Raw genomic sequence first — 13,102 nt, forward strand, 5'->3', positions numbered from 1 at the left:
ATTCAATGGTTATGATATTTGCTGATCATAAACCTAAGTGAAAGTGCATTGGGTCTAGTTATTTATATTTATATTAATGTTACTATATAACGTGGTTTATATGGCTGGACATGTTATAAACATGACAGTTTGAAGTAACATTAGTATAAATAGAAAATATTATTAATTTGGTTTTGAAACAATGGTTAAATTATTATTTAATTAATTGATCAACACTACTAATATTAGAATACTAGACATATTAAATCAATGTAATTTAACTAACATTTTGTAAAACAATTAAATCATTGCTAAAATTGTGACTTAATCAGACAATATAGCTTATAAATTATATATTTATGTATTTGATTCCTATATTATTTTTTCTAATAATTAACAATCTAAATACAATTTTTACAACTAGACAAAACAACTAAATATAACAAATAAATAGAAGTTAAAATTCTATTACTTTTTGAAATTGTCCTGCGGTGTACCTTGGGTTAAAATCTAATATACATATATATATATATACATATATTTTGAATAAAAAATATGCAACGTTCTTAAAAATGATAGAATTCTCATTTAATATAGGGAATATACTAGAGAGGCACTAAGTCACATTATGAGCTTATTATCCCAATTAATTAAATAATTTATAAAATTTTTTATTTAGTACTTGTTTCCTTGTTATTTGCTTAATTAATTATATAATGATATATGCATGCACAAGTTAAAATTGTGAATTTAAAATTGAATTAAAAGCCAAAGTTAATGGAGGATAAGAAAATGTGACTACTGATATTGGAGCTCATATTTAGGCTGTGAATGGAGACATGTGAAAGTGCGATTTCAAGTTTTTGTTTTGAAAACCGCATTATATCACCAATCACATATATTTGTGTAGTTTTCGGTTTTTGAAAAAGGACAAAAAATTTATTTCCGTTTTATAAAACATGTTATTAACCCATGGTCCGCAAATTTTAATCCAATTGTCTATTATCTAGCGGTTCAGTCAATTCCTCACTAGATAATCCAAAAACTTGATTTTTTTATGACTAATAAAAAATAATTTAATAGCCACTTCATATTTTATCAAATAATTCAAGTTGTATTCTTTAATTTAAGTTGTTAATAATTCTTATAAATGACATACATTTTAAATATGTTTCTCTCTCTTTTTAAGTTTCTTCGTTATTTTTTCACAAGCCATAAATTAATTAAATTTACTAAGGAAAACAGATCTATACAAAAGAAATAAGCTATAGCTAATTAATTAATTGAAGTGTGGTTACAATTTCATACAAAATGTATAATACATACTAGAATTATATTTGCACAATTTTAAAATAAATAATATTGTTAGTTGCAACAAGCTTATTACAAAAAGAGATGAATTGAAAATTTATCTTAATATTAGTATTCTTAATATTTTTATATAAATTATATATTTATAATATGTATTATGTCATGTTTATTGTTTTTTACCAATCAAATATTTTTATCATTTCAAATTGTTGTGTCACCAATCAACATGATTCCGCACCTCTTATTCTATAAAAAACACACTTGTTCCGCAAACCGCATATAAAGAAGTTGAACCGTACCATACTATAAAACCGCTTTTCCCGCATGGCTAATTACGTTCATAACAAGATACAATGTTCTGAGAGTTACCAACTGTCTAGTCATATTATTTTCTTACACGACATTGCTAAAATATCTAGTCATCTGCTTTTGCTACGAGTTGAATGTTGACAGGATTATATCTATTTCTTTTAAAGAAATTAGTTTTAAATTCAATAGTGTAGTGTTTGTTTGACAAAAAAAAAAATACTGTCCTACGGTAACATGACAATGAAAATTATGATTGTGTTAATTAATATATAGACCCTACCTTTTAACAAACTTAATATATATATATATATATATATATATATACATATAATTTTTTCAGTTTAGATCTTAACCTACACGTAAAATTGTATATATAAATTGTATATTATTAACTCGGTTTTGAAACACGAGTTAAATTCTTATTTAATTATTTGATCAACACTACTAATATTAGAATACTAGACATATTAAATCAATGTAATTTAACTAAAATTTTGTAAAACAATTAAATTATTGCTAAATTTGTGACTTATCAGACAATAGCTATAAATTACATATTTATGTATTTGATTCCTTTATTATTTTCTAATAATTAATAATCTAAATATAATTTTTACTTAACTAAACAAAACAACTAAATATAACAAAAAAATAGAAGTTAAAATTCCATTACCTTTTAAAAGTTGTCCCGCGGTGTACCGCAGGTTAAAATCTTATATATATATATATATATATATATATATATATATATATATATTTTGGATAAAAAATATGCGACGCTCTTAAAAATTATAGAATTCTCAGCTAAATATAACGTGACACCCCGGTTTCAGAGACTTGCGGAGAGGAATAAAAGAATAGATTTGACCACATATGTCACCAAAGTGCACTTATCTTTTTGGTCAAGAGTCTTGAGAGAACTCGAGAGTTAAGAGTGCTTGAGCTGGAGTAGTCGCACGATGGGTGACCTTCCGGAAAGTGATTATCGGAACTGTGCAAGTTAGGACAAAACACAGGAAAAGATCATGTGGTGATTTGTTGGAACGGTAAACAAGTCTTTAAAGCCTCCCAAACGTAGCAAACTGACCGCCGGATATGGATAGGCGCACGGGCCTAGTGAGAGAACATGATGCCCATGAAGGTGGGCTCATGGACTGAGATTAGACATGGAACCCACTAAGAGATGGCGGTCGGGGTGTTAAATTCACTATCAACTCCTCGTCACCCAACACAACTCTTGTGAACCAACACACATGGTGTCAATCGACACTCTTCTAGTGTCGGTCGACATTGATGCCCACAACATCACTTTTGTCGATTCCTTCTCATCAAAACCTAAATTCAGCCGTTCTCCTACGACCCAAAACCACAACATGCTGGTATCGAGCGACACCCTAACCTTACCACACAACCATCTATGCCAGACAACAACAAAAACACTTGATTAAACCACCACTCTCTGTTAGTCATATGCACTTCTTTGAACATAGACAAAAAAACTTTAGACAACCACAAAACATAATAAAAGCTTACCGTGGAATCTCATTGAAGGCTTGAAACAACCCCTTTTTTATATATATAATATAATTCACTAGTGGTCCCATACCCACTAACATCCTAGCAACAATCAACAACCGCGGATAACCAAAGAAACCATTCCATTAATCCAATAAGAAATCCAGCATAAATAAACCAATAACCAATAATGCAATAATCCAAACCAATAATGAAATAGCAAGGTTCCAACATCCTACACTGTTCTATCATCTCAATACTAGCAACCTAGCAATAGCTAGACCACAATCAATCAAGCCTCTAGAACATCCTCCTCCTCATCGCATTTGATTCCACGATCAAACTTTTTCTTTACCTGCACACCACAAACAACAATTGAGATGCGTAAGTATTATCATAAATACTTAGTGAGGCCGTCCTCCCATCTACTAGGTTATACACACAACCATATGAGACCCTCATGTTTAAGCAAGCAAACAAAACACAAGCAATACATCAAACCAGGAAAACAAGTCTCGGACCCTGCAACATGGCCATCTTGAGATACACTCTATCACCAATCTGAAACTCAAGATCCTTTCTCCTCTTATCAGCATAGCTCTTCTGCCGATCCTGAGCCTCCTTCATGTTCAGCCTCAAAACCCGAATCTTCTCCGAGGTCTCCTGAACAAAATCTGCACCAAATATGCTCCTCTCCCCCACCTGAGTCCAACATAATGGTGTACGACACGGCCTCCCATACAAGGCCTCATAAGGAGCCATCCCAATACTAGCCTGGTAGCTGTTGTTATAAGCAAACTCCACCAAGCTCAAGTGATCTGCCCAATGACCACCCCAATCCAGCACACACATCCTCAATAAATCCTCCAAAATCTGGATCGTCCTCTCTGACTGACCGTCAGTCTGAGGATGATAGGCTGTACTCATATGCACCTTCGTGCCCATCTCCGCCTGAAATGCCTTCCAGAACACCGAGGTGAACTTGGAATCTCTATCAGACACAATACTAGCAGGCACACCGTGCAATCTGACTATCTCCCTCACGTACTTCTTGGCCAAAACCGCTGCTCCATCAGTTTTCTTGATGGCCAGAAAATGCGCAGACTTAGTCAAACGGTCCACAATGACCCAAATAGCATCAAACGTCCTCGACACAGGCAAACCTACCACGAAGTCCATCGTGATCAAATCCCACTTCCACTCTGGAATGGGTAAACTCTGTAATAAACCACCAGGAACCTGATGCTCCGCCTTCACCAGCTGGCAAGTATCACACTTCGCCACCCAGTCAGCTACGTCCTTCTTCATCCCGACCCAGTGATAATACCGCTTGAGGTCACGGTACATCTTGGTCGCTCCTGGATGAATAGAGAACTTGCTCGAATGAGCCTCTCTCAGTATCTCCTGCCTCAAATCCTCACCCTTGGGCACACAAACCCGACCATGCACAAGGATAGTACCATTAGCAGAAACCTGATACTCTGAACCTCCAGCCTTAGNTCAGCATAGCTCTTCTGCCGATCCTGAGCCTCCCTCATGTTCAGCCTCAAAACTCGAATCTTCTCCTAGGTCTCCTGAACAAAATCCGCACCATATATGCTCCTCTCCCCCACCTGAGTCCAACATAACGGTGTACGACACGGCCTCCCACACAAAGCCTCATAAGGAGCCATCCCAATACTAGCCTGGTAGCTGTTGTTGTAAGCAAACTCCACCAAGCTCAAATGATCTGCCCAATGACCACCCCAGTCCAACACGCACATCCTCAGTAAATCCTCCAAAATTTGGATCGTCCTCTCTGACTGACCGTTCGTCTGAGGATGATAGGCTGTACTCATATGCACCTTCGTGCCCATCTCTGCCTGAAACGCCCTCCAGAACACCGAAGTAAACTTGGAATCTCTATTAAACACAATACTAGCAGGCACACCATGCAGTCTGACTATCTCCCTCATGTACTTCTTGGCCAAAACCGCTGCCCCATCAGTTTTCTTGATGGCCAGAAAATGCGCAGACTTAGTCAAACGGTCCACAATGACCCATATCACATCAAACGTCCTCGACACAGGCAAACCCACCACGAAGTCCATCATGATCAAATCCCACTTCCACTATGGAATGGGCAAACTCTGTAATAAACAATCAGGAACATGATGCTCCGCCTTCACCAGCTGGCAAGTATCACACTTCGCCACCCAGTCAGCTACGTCCTTCTTTATCCCGACCCAGTGATAATACCGCTTGAGGTCACGGTACATCTTGGTCGCCTCTGGATGAATAGAGAACTTGCTTGAATGAGCCTCTCTCAGTATTTCCTACCTCAAATCCTCACCCTTGGGCACACAAACCCGACCATGCACAAGGATAGTACCATTAGCAGAAACCTGATACTCTGAACCCGCAGCCTTAGAGGCATTCACCAGCCCCTCATCGCTCTCCTGAGCTAACCTCACTCTGCTCAACAAATCCGCTCTATCAACTGCCTCCAAACCCAAAGGTTCTTGTGAGATAGCACACAAACTCAATGCACTAATCTCACCTACCAACACCTCCATATCCTGCTCCTGAGCCGAAGCCACCCGCTTCCGACTCAAGGCATCTGCAACCAGATTAGCTTTACCAGGATGGTAAGCTATGTCCAAATCATAATCCGCTACTAACTCCATCCAACGCCTCTGCCTCAAATTCAGCTCAGGCTGAGTAAAAATGTACTTCAGACTCTTGTGATCTGTAAATACCTGTACCTTCCCACCATACAGATAAGATCTCCAAATCTTCAGAGCAAAAATCACTGCTGCCATCTCCAAATCATGAGTAGGGTAATTAGCTTCATGCTTCCGCAACTGCCGCGAAGCATAGGCTATAACCTTCCCCTACTGCATAAGCACACAACCCAATCCCACTCCAGATGCATCTGTAAACACAACATAAGGCTTGTTCTGCTCAGGCAGTGCTAACACCGGCGTGGTAGTCAACATCTGCTTGAGGCTAGCAAAACTCGCCTCACACTCCGGTGACCATACAAATGGAACATTCTTCCCTGTAAGCTTAGTCATTGGCTGTGCCATACTCGCAAAACCCCGAACAAACCTCCTGTAGTAACCTGCTAACCCCAGGAAACTCCGAATCTCAGTGGCACTCTGCGGCCTCGGCCACTCCCTGATGGACTGAATCTTCTCTGGATCCACTGAAACTCCCTCAGCTGAAACAATATTACCCAAGAATCCCATCTCACGCTGCCAGAAACTGCACTTACTCAGCTTAGCAAACAACTTCTGCTCCCGCAGCTTCTCCAAAACTGCTCTCATATGTATTGCATGCTCCTCAGAACTCTTGGAAAATACCAGAATGTCATCGATGAAAATGATGACTGACTCGTCTAGAAACTCCTGAAACACGCTGTTCATCAATCTCATAAACGCAGCTGGTGCGTTAGTCAACCCGAAAGGCATCACTACAAACTCATAATGCCCACATCTCGTCCTGAAAGCCGTCTTCCTCTCATGTATCGGAATCTGATGATAACCTGATGCTAAGTCGATCTTGGAGAACCNCAACTCCACTGGACTGATAAGCAAATCTGCTGGCCACGACTCTCCTGCGATCTGGATATCAACCCCTCCGGCTCGTCCAATGACTCTCAGGAACTTGCCTCCCGCAACTCTGACAACTCATGTACGCTCTCTAGGATCCCCTCTGATCCCCGCACTCTCGGCACACTCCGGAGTAATGAAGCTATAAGAAGCTCCAGAATCAAACATGACATGGGACTTAAACCCGCCCACCAACAAGGTCCCTACACAAATCTGNTTCCAGCTGCTTCTTCAGCTCTACCATCTCTGCTGGAGCCATCCTGTAAAGAGCCTTAGATAACGGCATCGTCCCCGGTTCCAGCTCAATAGTAAAAGGATCTGACCAAANATATAATCTGAACTATTGAATTGACCAAGTTCGAATCTCAGAAGTTATAGCTGTGATCGCTCCTGTACTAGTGCCACCGGGCTCCACAGTCGAGTACACCAGCGACGTTGGCTCGATCCAACCCACCGGCTGCACACCANGCTGCACCCCTGGCTGAGCTCCAGCCTGCAACACTGCTACTGCCCTCTGCTGCAACTTGGGACAACGAGGCTTCATATGCCCCGTCTATCTGCAGTAGTAACACACCCGAGTATCTGTCCGCGGCTCCATCACCGCCCGCTGCTCTGTCACTGCCCGCTGCTCACCTCTCTGTGGACAGTTGGTCACCTTGTGGTCCCTGCTACCACACCCAAAGCATCTCGCACCCCCGTGCCTCGATCTCTGCATATCATCAAACTTCCGCTTCTGTCCATGCGCAGGCTTGCCGCCCTTGGTAGGAACAGAATGCGGCTGAGACTGCTGTGGCTGCACCGAAGAACTGACCACAACCACCTGTGACCTCATGTCATCCTCTATCCCAGCTGCAACCTCAACCAGCTCTGCTCTCGTAGCATAGCTCCTCACTCTGCACCGAGTCCTCAGATCATCTCGCAGAGCCAACAAGAACCTCCGCACCTGAGCTGACTCTGGCTCCCATGCCCGGCCTGCATACCCCACAAGCCGACTGAACTCTGCATCCAGCTCCCGCACTGTACGGTCCACCTGAGTCAACCCCAAGAACCGTGCCTCCATACGATCGAGAGCCTCCTTAGGAAAATACTTGGAGTTAAACTCCCTCACAAAATCTCCCCAAGACATACCCCGCTGCACCCTCCGTGCTGTCACCGACCTCCACCACTCATGTGCATCTCCTGACAAGTAAAACACTGCCAGATCCACCCTCAACTGGTCGGGACACCTAAGTGAAAGGAAAAGGTCCTCCATCCGCTCTCTCCACACATCCGCTACACTCGGATCGGTACCTCCTGAGAAATACCCCGTTCCCACTCGCCGCAGCTGCTCCATCATCTGCACATACTGAGCATCCACTACCTCGGCCCCCAGCTGCACACCTGCCTGCAAATCCGCCACAGGCTGTACCGCTGGAACCTGCCCACCATCCACTGGCGGCACTACTGGAACCTGCCCACCAACCACTGGCGGCACTACTGGATCCTGCCCACCAACCACTGGCGGCACTACCGGATCCTGCCCACCAACCACTGGCGGCACAACTGCTGGAAGTCGCTGCAAAGCCTGAGCAACCTGAGCTAGCAAGTCCATCAAGACATCCTCCCTGCCCGGAGCACCCGCAGCTGCAACCCTCACACCCGGGGCAACACCGTGACCGACACCGGGCCCATCCGCCCTGCCGTCACTCAAACCAGCCTGGTCTCCAGACACACTAGGATGAACATGTGACTCCGCTACCTCCTCACTGGCCATGCTCTGGGTCACACTCTCACTGGCCTCAGGAACCTGACCTCGTCCCCGACCACGACCATGACCACGCCCACGACCACGACCACGATCGCGACCAACAACATCCTCACCTCTAACCATCTGTATCAACAAGAACAGAAGGCTAAACAACAAATAGTTCTATTAACACAAGAACACAACTTACCGTGGAATCACAAAACAGTGTCGAAGAGGATGTTCTAGGACTTCATGCCACACACAATTGACCAACTCACACAATCAACCATAGCATGGAATCCTAAACATCAACAACAAAAGCACAATGAACCCTAGACCTAGAACCGTAAGGGCTCTGATACCAAAATGAAACAACCCCTTTTTTATATATAATATAATTCACTAGTGGTCCCATACCCACTAACATTCTAGCAACAATCAACAACCGCGGATAACCAAAAAAACCATTCCATTAATCCAATAAGAAATCCAGCATAAATAAACCAATAATGCAATAATCCAAACCAACAATGAAATAGCAAGGTTCCAACATCCTACACTGTTCTATCATCTCAATACTAGCAAACTAACAATAGCTAGACCACAATCAATCAAGCCTCTAGAACATCCTCCTCCTCATTGCCTTTGATTCCACGATCACACTTTTCCTTTACCTGCACACCACAAACAACAATTGAGATGCATAAGTATTATCATAAATACTTAGTGAGGCCGTCATCCCATCTACTAGGTTATACACACAAGCATATGAGACCCTCATGTTTAAGCAAGCAAACAAAACACAAGCAATACATCAAACCAAGAAAACAAGTCTCGGATGAGATTGGTGTCGACCGATGCTACAAGAGAGGTGCCGATCGATGCCACAAAAACCGGTGTCGACCGATGCTGAAAAGTGTTGATCGATGCTCCACCAAAGAGGTGTCGACCGATGCTACTTACTAAGGTGTCGATCGATGCCACTTCTGCAGACATGATCTGCGCGAACACGAACGTCGAACTTTCGTTTTAATCCATCTCGAAACCGTCTCAAACTCACCTTAACACCTCGGAAATCACTGGGAATCACGAAAACAACAAACCCAAGCAAGCAAACAACACAAAACAACAAGAAAACACCCAAACAAAATAGATCTCATGCTTAGATCAACCATGGTCAAGCACTCACCTCAAGAACAGGAAGATTGGATTGAGAAACGTTGGAATCAACACCTCCAGAAGCTTCTCTTTCGTTCCCAGCAACAGCTATCACTTCCACAGCCTCAGATCTCTCCCAAATCACCAAGAACAAGCCCAGAAAAATCACAAAACGTTTTCTCTCCTTTCTCTCTTTTTCTCACTTAACGGCGACTAAAAATGAGACTTCCCAAACCCTTAATTCGTCTTAGACGCTTATATCACGATTTAGGGATTTTAATTGAACCAAACCGAACTAAACAGCAATTAAAACAAACCGGACCAAACTGGAAATCATGGTGTCGATTGATACACCAAGGGTGTCGATCGGCACCCACACCAAAACTACAAAAATTGGTTCGCGGATGTTACAAGGCTCGAAGAGGATGATACTAGGATTCTATACCACACACAAATTGACTAACTACTCATAATCAATTTCCATCACACAACAACCATTCACAACATCATGCACCAAGCAACAGGAAAATAATTTTGAAACCTGCACTTTTGTGTGGTGATGAATGATGAATGATGATAGAGATGATGAATGATGAACAGGTGGAGTGCAAGAGGGATTAATTACCCTTATGTAGTTGTAGCATAAAGGATGTCAAACCAAAATGAGTGTGATGCAAGCAATCAGGATGTGAACACTTATCTAAGTTAAGCCAAATATGATGAATGTTTTTGACTAACAACCTAATGACAATAGCAAGATGCAGAATGTAAAAACTACTAAGACAAGATACTAAATGCAAAGTGAACAATGTAAACTAAGCAGTAATGAAACTAAACAAGAGCAAGTACTACAATAATACAAGATAAGTAATGAACATGATTAAACATAAACTAAATGAATGCAACAAGAATGAAACAGGAAATGAAACAGGAAATGAAACAGGACAGATGCAGAACATAAACAAGAGACTCTGGAACGAGCTCGAGCAAGCACTCGATCGGATGCACGATCGAGTACTAGGTCGAGTGGACAAATACGAGAAACAGAGTCAACCAAACAAAACAGAGCAAGACAAAAGCAAATCAAACAGCAAGCGAATAACAGGATTTAAACAGGGAAATCAATAGACAAAGAAGGTCCTAAGGATGGATTAATGGGCTCGACTTAGATTATGATCATCTAAACTGGTCAACAAACCTCAATCAAACATGAGCTATCTCTAGACAATGATCTCCTAAAACATGTTAATCCACTCTCATGGCAATAACAATCAATCTTAGATACTCCTAGACTAGCTCTCACTAGCAAAGAACATATAAAAGAAGGCAATAAACAACCAGATCATTTATGTCAAAAATCAAACAAAACATCTAATCTCTTAGCATGCTTAATGATAATCTCTAGATCTAGCCTTATCTAGCAACTTAGACATTGGTGTGATGCTAAGGAGCTTAAGATCTAACCTTACCTTCTCAGTATAAGGTTAGCATAGAACATATCTAGCCTATAAGAGATCTATAACCAAACAAGCTTGACCAATCTAAACAACCACAACCCTAATCCAGCCTAACCCATCCTTAAGATCCTAAGACACTACTCACAATCACTAAACATGATGAACAAAATCATAAACCCAGAAATCAATGAAACTTGCATGATTATATAGATGATATAGAGATCTACAATATTGAAGAAGAAAACAAACTGAAAATCTCAATACTTTGAAAGTTATAGAACCAACAAGTATCAAAGATTTCAATGGTTTATGCAAAAGTGGCTACAAAATCTAAAACAAAGAAAGGCAAAAAGTAGAAAATTCCCAAAAGGGTAAATACTAGGTTTCACAGATTTTTCTAAAAGGGGGCTCTCCTTGGTGGCTGCAGGGTACAAGTCTTTATATAGGAGAGAGGGGAAGCCCTAAAAAGGCTAAAAGACAAAATAGAAGGGTGGCTCGGTCAACTCGACCATGTGCTCGGTCGAGTGCATGGTTGAGTGGGCTTCTCTTTTGCTGCTTCCATCCGGTCAAGTCCTTCTCCGCACACGGTCGAGTGTCTGGTCGAGTAAACTCACGGATCTTGATTCTTCAGCTCTAGCTCCCTTGTTTTCTTCTCTTGATAGCTGCAATCCTCTTCAGCATTCTTTCCATGCTCCTTAGGCTCCAAAACCACTTGTTTATGAAAGAAACTATGCAAATGCAATGCAACTCTACTCTAATGTATAAAAAGTCCTAAAGCCATGCAATAACAGCCAAACTAGATAGTAAATGATGCAAAAGATGTGAATATACTAAGGGAAAACAAAGTAAAATATATGAACATCAACACCCCCAAACTTAGTCTTTGCTTGCCCTCAAGCAAATGTACAAGACATAAGAAGGTATGTGAGGTTTGAAAGTGGGATCTCAACTCCTAAAGCTTGCTAATAAACCAGCTAGAATCAATGTCCAAGTTACTAGTACTATGATGCAAGTTGAATGAGCTGTACTTAGAAATTTTAGACAAGCCTATCACAACCTTTACTGATTTGAGCCTTAGATATCCACATGCATTCAAATCAACCATTTCTATTAACATTCATTAATCAAGAACATGAATCAATCTTATGCAATGCTTAAACTCATTTGGCTTGGAGATAAAGGTTTAGAGACAATAATGGTCTCTCTTTAGAGTGGGGCTAATCAATATCAAGGTTCTCTCATAAAAATGGATTGAGCTTTAGAAGAAGGCTCAAGGTAAGAACACTTAGACACATACAAGAACAAAACATTTTCTACCCAAAGGCACCCAAAGTTTTTGATCCTAACATTCTAAGCCCAAATTGTCCTAGTTCTACCCTTTATCTTCTTCTCTTCTCTTATACCCATTTCTCTTTTGTTTTAAGCCTTAGGAGAGGTTTCTTATTTGATATTTCTAGTGGAATGGGAGTTTCTTTCTTATTTGCTATCGTTCCCTTTTCTTCTTAATCTTAAGACATAAAAGTTTTTTTGCTATACTCTTCTTTTCTTTGACTAGAACCATCTTTAACAATTTTTTACTTCCTATCCTTTCACTAGACCTTGATTTTATTTAAACACATTCCCCTCCTAAAGACTCTAACCTTTTCTTTCTCTTTTTCTCTTTTCTTTTCTTTTCTTTTCAAAACAACCAAGTCCCAAACCCAACAATTAAACTACCTAGTCCTATCTAGTTTGAAAATTGCAAACTAGAACTACACATGACTTTACTCTTTTCAGCTCAAACCTAACACTTTCTACCAAGCTCAATCCCAAAATAGACCTCACACACACAAGAATAAACATGGCTTGAAAGAAGGGTTGGTTAAGGGTGGGCGAAACTGATTTTAATGATGTAATCAGCTACTTTGGATCAACAAGAGTGGTAAAAAGGAGGAAGATGATCCAAATATGTATATGGTATCCATGAGTTTAAAGCAATGCACAAATTAATAATTAAAAGTCAATATTAGGTTCGTATAAATAGGAAATGGTAAAAAAAAAAAAAAAAAAAAAAA

Source organism: Camelina sativa, chromosome 15, assembly GCF_000633955.1.
Source record: "Camelina sativa cultivar DH55 chromosome 15, Cs, whole genome shotgun sequence".
Lineage (NCBI taxonomy): Eukaryota > Viridiplantae > Streptophyta > Magnoliopsida > Brassicales > Brassicaceae > Camelina > Camelina sativa.